The following is an 8,919-nucleotide window of genomic DNA, read 5'->3' on the forward strand; positions in this document are numbered from 1 at the left end:
CATATTTGTCAATATCTCCAGCCACCCCAACGCTCCTCCCTGTGGATAAAAATATAAATAACGATACCTGGTATACTCCTAGGTGAAATGCTACAATGGTATATTATCTGTGCGCTTGTGGATACTTAATGTATATATATATTTACAAGTGTTCTTAATAATTACCAACAATGTATTTCTAGCATCATTGCTAGGGATGACAACTTAGTAAAGAAGTGATGCTAAGAAATGTCAAAAAGCATTTCTGGCACCATTGCCGGGGAGGGGTACATGGTTATAGAGAATTGATCAAATAAATACTTATAAATGAGATCATAACTTTATACCTCTGCTTTAGCAGGCTTACCCTTGTTTGTCTTTGTTCATATCTTATACAGGGTACTGTAGGATTGGTTCTGATTCATTAACAGATTCCATCAATCACAATCAAACCAATCAAGAGGAAGCTCAACACCAATTTCTAAAGCTATGGCTGAAAAGACTCTACGTGAGTTTTCTGCTCCATGCACTGAGAACATTCGCACTAGACCAACACTCAAAACCAACAACCTTGAGTTTGAGCTCAAGCCAAGCCTCATCAACATCGTACAAGCTACCCCGTTCAGTTGAAAGGCACATGAAGATGCTAGTGCTCATCTTTAGAATTTTCTGGAGATTAGCAGCACAATCACCATTGCTCAAGACACCATACTACTCCACCTATTTCCATTCTCACTAGTGGGAAGGGTGAAGTAGTGGTTCTACACCAACAAAGAAGACATCAATACGTGGGCAAAATGTTTGAAGGTCTTTCTTGCAAAATTCTTCCCTATAGGCAAGACCAATGCCTTAAGAGGAAAATTTTTCAACTTCCAACAGTAGAAAGGAGAAACCATTCTAGAAGCATGGGAATGTTTTCAATAATATATTTCAGATTGTCCTCATCATGGGATGGAAGATTGGTTGCTCATGCAAGGCTTCTACCATGGATTAACTTAGAAAGCTCATGAACAACTAGATGCTACTGCTGGAGGATCATTTATGTCACTCACCCTTGGAAAAGTTGAAACTCTCATGAAGAAGATAGCCTCTAATCAAGGCTGGGCTCAATGCAATATTCAAGCATGCAATAAGAGCGAAGAAGTTCCAGAAGTGGTGTGTGCACTATCAACTAAGATGGACGTACTGTTGAATTAGCTTAAACAGCAAGCCAATTACAAGAAAGACTGTCAGGCCATTCAAGATGCCTTTAATTCCCAAAACACATGTGGAGAATATTTGGGGGTTGATTTGCTTGAATCTCAAGAAGATGAAAACATCGTCATCAATAATTCTGCTCCAAAACAACAGAGACAAGGATGTGGTCAATAATAACAATGGTTAACTTACCTAGGTAATTATTCTCCTAAACCTAAGAAACCATCCTTGAGAGACTTGATCTTAGAACAAGCCAGGATTAATGAGAATATTTCTAAAAAGCTTGTTTTTAATGATAAGGTCCTAGAAAACATAAATACTAAAATGGACAGTTTTTCTTCTGCCATCAAAGACCAATTTAGCTATAATAAAAAGATAGAATCACAATTAGCTTAGTTGGCCACTGCTCTGCCTTTTGCCACTAACCTTGAGAAGGTCAACGCTATAACCACAAGAGGTGGAAAGTCTACTCGTGATCCTCTATATCCAACAAGGACAGGTAATTAAGACATCGGTAGCAGTACAAGAGGAGAAGAAGGATGATGAAGTTGAAGAAGTTGAGCCACAAGCATAGGAAATGATGCAAGACTTTCATGACACCACTTTCCTACCATTTCCACGTAGAAATTGAAAGGCTAAAATGGATGAGCAGTCTGGTAAGTTCGTAGAGGTAATTCAAAAGTTATATATCAATATTCCTCTACTAGATGCCATACAGGTACCTACCTATGCGAAGTACCTCATAGATATTCTAAACAACATGAGACCACTGCCCACCACTAAGGTAATCAAGTTAATAAAGGATTGTAGTGCGACCAACCTAAACACATCACCTATCAAGAAGAAGGATCCAGGATGTCCCACTATTGATTGTTTGATCGGAAGCCAAAACTTCGAGAATGCACTATGTGATCTTGGAGCAAGCGTCATTGTCTGTGGGGGGTATAACCCTAGGTACCCATGGCAATGGACATGGTCTGCACCACCAGGGGAGGTCCAGCCCATAAGATCAAGGCCTGTGGTGTTCGGCTCTGGTCGACGTGCACTGCAAGGCAATCAGAAGGCATCTTGGTGATGAAGGAAGATCTTTTCGGATATGATAGATATCGTATTCCTTATAAATACTTACCATATAGCTGAATAGATCTAGGCCTAAACTGACTTGTAACCCTACCCCCAGACTATATAAGGCGGGTAGGGACCCCCATCGAATTCATCTCATATTCAATATAATCCACCAAAGACACAGGACGTAGGGTATTACGTCGATCAGACGGCCTAAACCTATCTAAATCACTTGTCTCTACGCTTGTGTCACCATCCGGCTCCTATTACGCGCACCTCTACTGATTCATCTACTACCATGGGCATACCCCATGGTAGACTGTCGACCATATTTCGTCGACAGTGGCACGCTAGGTAGGGGGTGTGCGTGTTGATTCGATGGTGAGCCAGATGGTCTACTTCCCAAGCTCCAAGACCCTTCCCAAGCCAGGCCAGACCTTCATGTTCGAATCTATGACCTGGGTCATCGGCGCCAACGACGTTGATGAAATTGTGGAGGCTGTGCAGAATCACCCTACGCCGATCGTGCCAACGTCTACAATGACATCTCTGATCCCAATGCATCGCTGCTAGGCTAGGAGATCTATCAGCAATGATGATCTAATCACATCCATTGATCAGGTCATAGACCGCTTAGTGGAATGTCAGCTCCTTATGGATTCGGTCTTAGATCAATCTAGAGCAAGCGATGAATTTCCCGTACTCCAAGATCACCATGCCACTATAATCGGGTGACCTGCTCGGCCACATCATTCAAGGCGGCCACATTCTGATCTAGTGATCATGGCAACTCTAGAAGGGCATGCCATTCAATGCCGACCACTCCCCGCCCCGACGAAGAACATACCGAAGCCCTATTCTTTTGGGCTGGTGGGTGCGGGTCTAATCTATTGGGATGCCGTCCACCATCTTTTCACCGACCACGCCGAGCGCAACCACATCAATGACCTCTATCAGATCGACTTCCCTGAGGCTGACCAGCCTGCGCTAATGACAAACATGGTGCAAATCCAAATAGATCTTTCGGATGACATGCTCCACACAATCCTAGAGGAAAGCCCTGAGCCATACTCTAAGGGTTCTACTAGCAGTTGTCCACCTTTCCCTCTAGGCTTTGGGAGAGAGTTTTTCATGGTTAGCCACGATAGCGTTGCTGTCAATGGAGAGACTAGTGTCCAGTGCCGTGAGCACAAAGCCAGGAACATTGATCTCCAATGACATCGCAATGAAGAAGCAGAAAATGCCACCCAAGCCGCCAGAGGTGGCCCACCGCATCTCACCCGTAATCTCCAACAAGGGTTCCTCATGGTGGACAATCAATGAGTGGAGCAGATGCCGAGCACCAATCTGGCTATGGCCGCCCATGAGTTGGCTAGACTCCCACAAACACCAAAGATACTCAAGATTCAAGCGCTGCTCAAAGTAGCTCATGCCTAGGTCAACGACATCTAGAATTGGATGTGGCCACCCGTGAATTGGCTAGATAGTGAGGCCATCTCCACTTTCATCGGAAGACTCCATCACCATTAGGAGCTGTGCTCCAAAATTTACCACAAGAGGTCCTAGACCATCGACGAACTCCTCAAGGTTGCAAACTCATATGCAGATTCCGAAGAAGTTGATTAGCCAGAGGGATCGAGGGCTCCATAGCCATGTCACCGCTGACTGGAAAACTCCATCGACAACATAGAGCAGCCATGCGCTAAGAGAAATTTCAATGCTACCTACGAAGAACTCCTTGATGGTCCATGCTTAATTCACAAGAACAGCAAGCACACCATGTGGCAATGCCATGGCATGGCCAAAGCTTTCTGTGATGAGGAGCAAAAATGGCAAATGCGCAAGGACGACAAGTCAGATGATGGCAAAGGGGAGGAGCATCCTAAGGATGCACGACCCACTACCCAAGATGCCAACAAGGCCATCGCAATAATCTCCAGAGGGTATGCCGCCTCCGAGAGCAAACGCCAGCAGAAGCTGACCGCTTGGCAGGTCATGTCGATCACCCAATATGGCATGGTCGCCAATCCCAAATATCTAGACTGGTCAGAGTATCCTATCACATTCAATAGGGCCGACCAGTGGGCAGATATTCCATACCCAGGGCATTTCCCACTCGTGTTAGATCCCACCGTCCTCATCGTGCTATTCAAGAAGGTCCTCATCATCGGTGGGAGTGCCCTCAATATCCTCTTCGTCGAAGCCCTAACTAAGTTTTCGACAAGCTCAACTATTCAACACTCACGCCAATATCGATGTGCCTGCAACTAGCCGACCAATCGGTCCACTATCCTGCAAGAATCGCTGAGAATATTCTGGTAAAAATAAGAAACTTCTTTGTTCCAGTGGATTTTGTAGTACTTGATATGCAAGAGGACATGAAGACATCCCTCATACTTGGGAGACCCTTCCTGAGTACTACTAATGCACACATTGATGTCAGAGCAGGAGAAATTAAATTCCATATCAATGGCAAGGAGCAGCGATTCGCCTTCATGCCAAGACCGAAACAATGCTCTAATTTAGAGTGGTATGAGAAGCTAGAACAACCATCAAGGTCTCCATCTCCGGGACCAACTGATGCACCCGAAGAATAAATGCAACCGGAGAAGTCCAGTTCAGCGGACTTAAAATTCTGAACCCTCGTCGGGAGGTAAAATCTGTAGTTATCCATATTTACTTTTTCACATTGTATTAATCATTTTATCTTAGCATATTTACTTTTCAACACCTACATTATAAAATAAAAATTCTTATCATGGCATTATATAAATCCAAGCCCCATGTAAATAATTTTTACAGAGCATAAAAACCCGTAATAAATATTTACCGTGGAGGTGTAAAAAACTAAAAATACCATCCATTCATCTTCTTATATTTTATAGTATTATAAAATAATTTTTGCATTACATATATATACATGTGTATACAGTAGAAATATAGACATATGGGACCCACTCAATCACCATCTATCACTTCCATCACCTCCTTCTCCACTCTGCAACGTCCAACTCCACTCTCCACCGAAAGAAGCATATATTTTGCTTAAGCACTAAGCAAGGAAGAGTCTAGAGGAGGATGAGGCCATTTGGCCACAATGTGGGGCTGGTTGGCCTGCTGCTCTCCCGCTAATAAATACCGCCCATCCTACTTGCTCTTGGCCACAACCACAACTACAATCAAGCATCCCAAGTTCAAAATTCCAAACTCCAATTTCATAGTTTGAAAATTCACTTAGTAGAAGTGATTTTAGAATTAGGAAAGAAGAGGAAGTTTTAGAGTGGAAGTGTTGCTAAAATTTGAGCAAGAGTGAGAGAAATTAAGAGTAGAAGTGAGAAGGTTTAAGAGTGGAAGTGTTGTTAAAATTGAGAGGAAAAATCAATAGAATTAAGGGGGAAGTTTTGCCAAAATCTTGATTAGAAAAATTCATTAGGCAACCTCGGATAACTGACCCTCGAACGACTGACTCCAGGATGGCTAACCACTGATATTTCTATTTTCCTAACCCGTTCCACGAGTTGTGTTGTCTTGTGTAGGAAGATGAGCAAGTTTGTGAGCAAGCTCAAGCGCGTGGCATCATTCCGTTCGACGAGAAGTTCTTCGTCCCAGGGGAGCGCTGACAAGCAGATCGATGTTCCATCTCCCGCTGTCATAGCGTCACCGTCTGGGTTATCATCCGTTGAGAAGAACATTCTCCTAGAGGCGAAGCATCTCAGGCTTTGGAACAAGACGAAGAAAGATGCCTTCAAGCAACTAAAGACCCGAAGGTTCATTCTTACTCCTGCCTATGACCTAGCCCTTCTGCGCTCCACAGGTATGGACACTGAATTTGAAATTATATATAAAACTGTTGGATGGGAAAATGTTTGACAAATTGATGAGCCGAGGTCTAAACTCTTAACACTGGAATTTCTATGCACCTTGCAAACAACTAATTCTGAAGTTACATTTAGACTATTTGGGAAAGACTTTTCTGTTCCCTAGAAGAATTTTAGTGAGCTTCTAGGATTCCATGCTCAGTGTGTAGTTGATGTAGACACCGCTATACAAGATTTTGATAGGACAAAATTTTGGAGAGAAATATCTAAAGAACTTACTTGTTACCATACTTATACAAATCAAATTCATCACCCTACCCTGCGCTTTATGCATAAATGGCTAGGATTTTCTTTATTTCCTTGAAATGATTTTCGCACTATAAGGAATGATGAACTTAAACTTCTCTATGCCTTGGTTAAGAGAAGAAAGGTTTCACTAGTCAAATTTATGATGCTGTAACACCCCAGGTGTTAGTCACAAGTTAAGCAGTGGATTTAGACTTAAGTAAACAATGTAAATGATCATGATCTCTAGTTCATAATTTTGAAGTGATGATGAAGGTGTTGTGGTCCAATCTATGAAATTGAGTCCCAACTTGAACTTGGACAACACACCTTTGCTTACATGTGGGCCCTTGTTAAGCTTTCACATGAGTAATGTTAAACATGCTTATTTCATGAACATTACATCAACATGCATCCATCTTGACCAGTGGAAAAGTTTCATGAAGTTTGGAGCTAAGAAGTCACATGAAATGATAAGTTATAACCTTGATTGAATTGCTTTATTAAGTAAATGGGAATATGAGATGTTGAACAAACCTTGCTACCTTGCCCAAATGACTCTAATTGAATTCTACAACAAAAGTCAAGAAGGGTTCGTGTTGAGCAAATGTCAAGAAAATGCTTCTAAGTGTGGGAATGGCTAAAATTGTCTTTTTTCATGATATGGTTTTGACCTGTGTTGACCAACTATCTAAAGTTATTGCATGGAGTTGGACCATAAATAGAAGTTGAAGTTTGAGTGGAGTACAACAAACTTTATTTTTGGACCAAGACCTATTTCAACTCCTAAGTGGCTCAAACAGTGGTCTCAAGTTTAAATGCAGTGCTGTTTTGGCCCCTCTGAAATATTTCTAAGTCCCTGATTAACAGCTGGAAGTTGACATGTTGTGACATTTTTATCTTCCAAATTCATATGGTAACTCAACTGGATTCCTTAATATGAGTTGAATTACACTTTGTGAAGAAAACAACAAAATAAGTCTCATCACTTTTGGAGCACGTTTCGACCGCCAAATTCAATTCCCAAAACTACCAGTTTCATTGAATTCGTGGACCTTGGACTGAAGATATGAATCTCGTTTTCAGTTTCATGTACTCCTCTTTGGGAATTTATATGTCACAAACTAGTTGGAATTTGATCAAGCACCTGTAAGCAATGTTGTTGTACTCTTGTAGCTCTACACAATGGTGCAAGTGGTTGAATAAATCATCAACCGGTTTGGGAGTTAGAGGAGGAGGAAGATAGCAGTTCAGTCAGTTTTGAATATTGCTGAACGCAGCTAAAGTTTGTTGTGGCCGACTGGTTTCAGGTGTCGCGCACTGTGTAGCCTCCCGTGCGCGCGCCGCTAGCTAGATTGCCTCGCATGCTCGCCAGCTCGACCATGCTCACCTATTTGGAGAACCAAGCGCCCTCCCTTTCTCCCCACTTGCTCTCGCTCTCTGACCACGGCCACGCTGTGACCGCCATGGCTGAGCAGAGTGGCTGCCACCGTTCCTCTGCCTCATGCGCTTGTAGGCCAAGCCAAGCTTGCCTCTGGCCCTACGGCCACTTATCCAGCTCGGTGAAGCTCCAACACCACCATGCCGGCCTCCCCTCTGCCATCGTGGTTCGTCATCGTGAAGCCTTGTTCATCGCCGCCGCCTGCTACTGTGGCCAAGTAGCTGCTAGCTGTAGCCGACCAAGGCCAGGGCTAGGCGCGGCATGGCCAGAGCCTAGCCACCCCCCTCTAGCCACCTCCCCTGCTGACGCTCGCCACCATTAGAGCCACGGCCACTACAGACCGCTGCCTCCATGACTGACAGCCTGTAGACCATCACAGCCTAGGGTACGCCCCTTGGCTGGTACACCTGACCATAGGGAAGCTGCGCCACCACTTCTTTGCCACCGTCGTCGACCACCTCGCCAAAAAATTGGGCCGCCACCGCTGGTCTGCCCGTGCACGTGGCCAGGACACCACGGACCGTCTTCGGCCAAGCCGAGTCCATCCATGGTTGTGCTTCGGTCCCCTGAGGCTTGTCCACCACTCCACCATCATCGATGAGCCTCCTCCAGCCAGTATTGGCGAGCTCCCATGCCTCTTCTACTCTGATTCACAGTAAGGACATCGCGCTTAAATTCGAAGAAAGGGAAGGGGTTTTCTGCAGAGTCGTGACTCATGTGAATAGTGGCTGAAACTTTGGAAAATCATAATAAATTGTAGAAAAATCATAAAATAGCAAATGAGGACTTTTTGGAATCCTTATGAGTATATCTATATAATATAGGCATCTTATGATATGTGCTAGTAGAAGATTTTTTTTGTTTTTATTTATCTATGTTAATTAGGGGTTTCTAGGGATAAATTCATATCTAAAGTTGTGGTGCTCCAATTACTATGAAAATTCTATGGTAGGCTACTGGTACTATGTGTGTACTGTGGTAAAAAATTTATGGTCATTGTATGTAGTATGATTGAATTATTGATTTAACTGGTTTAATGCTTGATAAATGGTTTTAAATGGCTTATAAATAATTTATATGTGCAAAAATGTGAAATGTGGTTCATTTGCTCTTGCATGGTGATAATGTGGCCTG

At 43.3% G+C, this 8,919-nt stretch overlaps 1 non-coding gene across 1 annotated transcript; it reads right to left on the reverse strand.

Moving 5' to 3' along the window:
* Nucleotides 1–824: 824 nt before the first annotated feature.
* On the reverse strand, nucleotides 825–932 carry LOC136530249 (small nucleolar RNA R71). The gene has a single exon (XR_010777732.1). It is a non-coding gene; the product is annotated as a small nucleolar RNA R71 (small nucleolar RNA).
* Nucleotides 933–8,919: the final 7,987 nt, after the last annotated feature.

The sequence above is a fragment of the Miscanthus floridulus genome, chromosome 19, assembly GCF_019320115.1.
Source record: "Miscanthus floridulus cultivar M001 chromosome 19, ASM1932011v1, whole genome shotgun sequence".
In the NCBI taxonomy this organism is placed as follows: Eukaryota; Viridiplantae; Streptophyta; class Magnoliopsida; order Poales; family Poaceae; genus Miscanthus; species Miscanthus floridulus.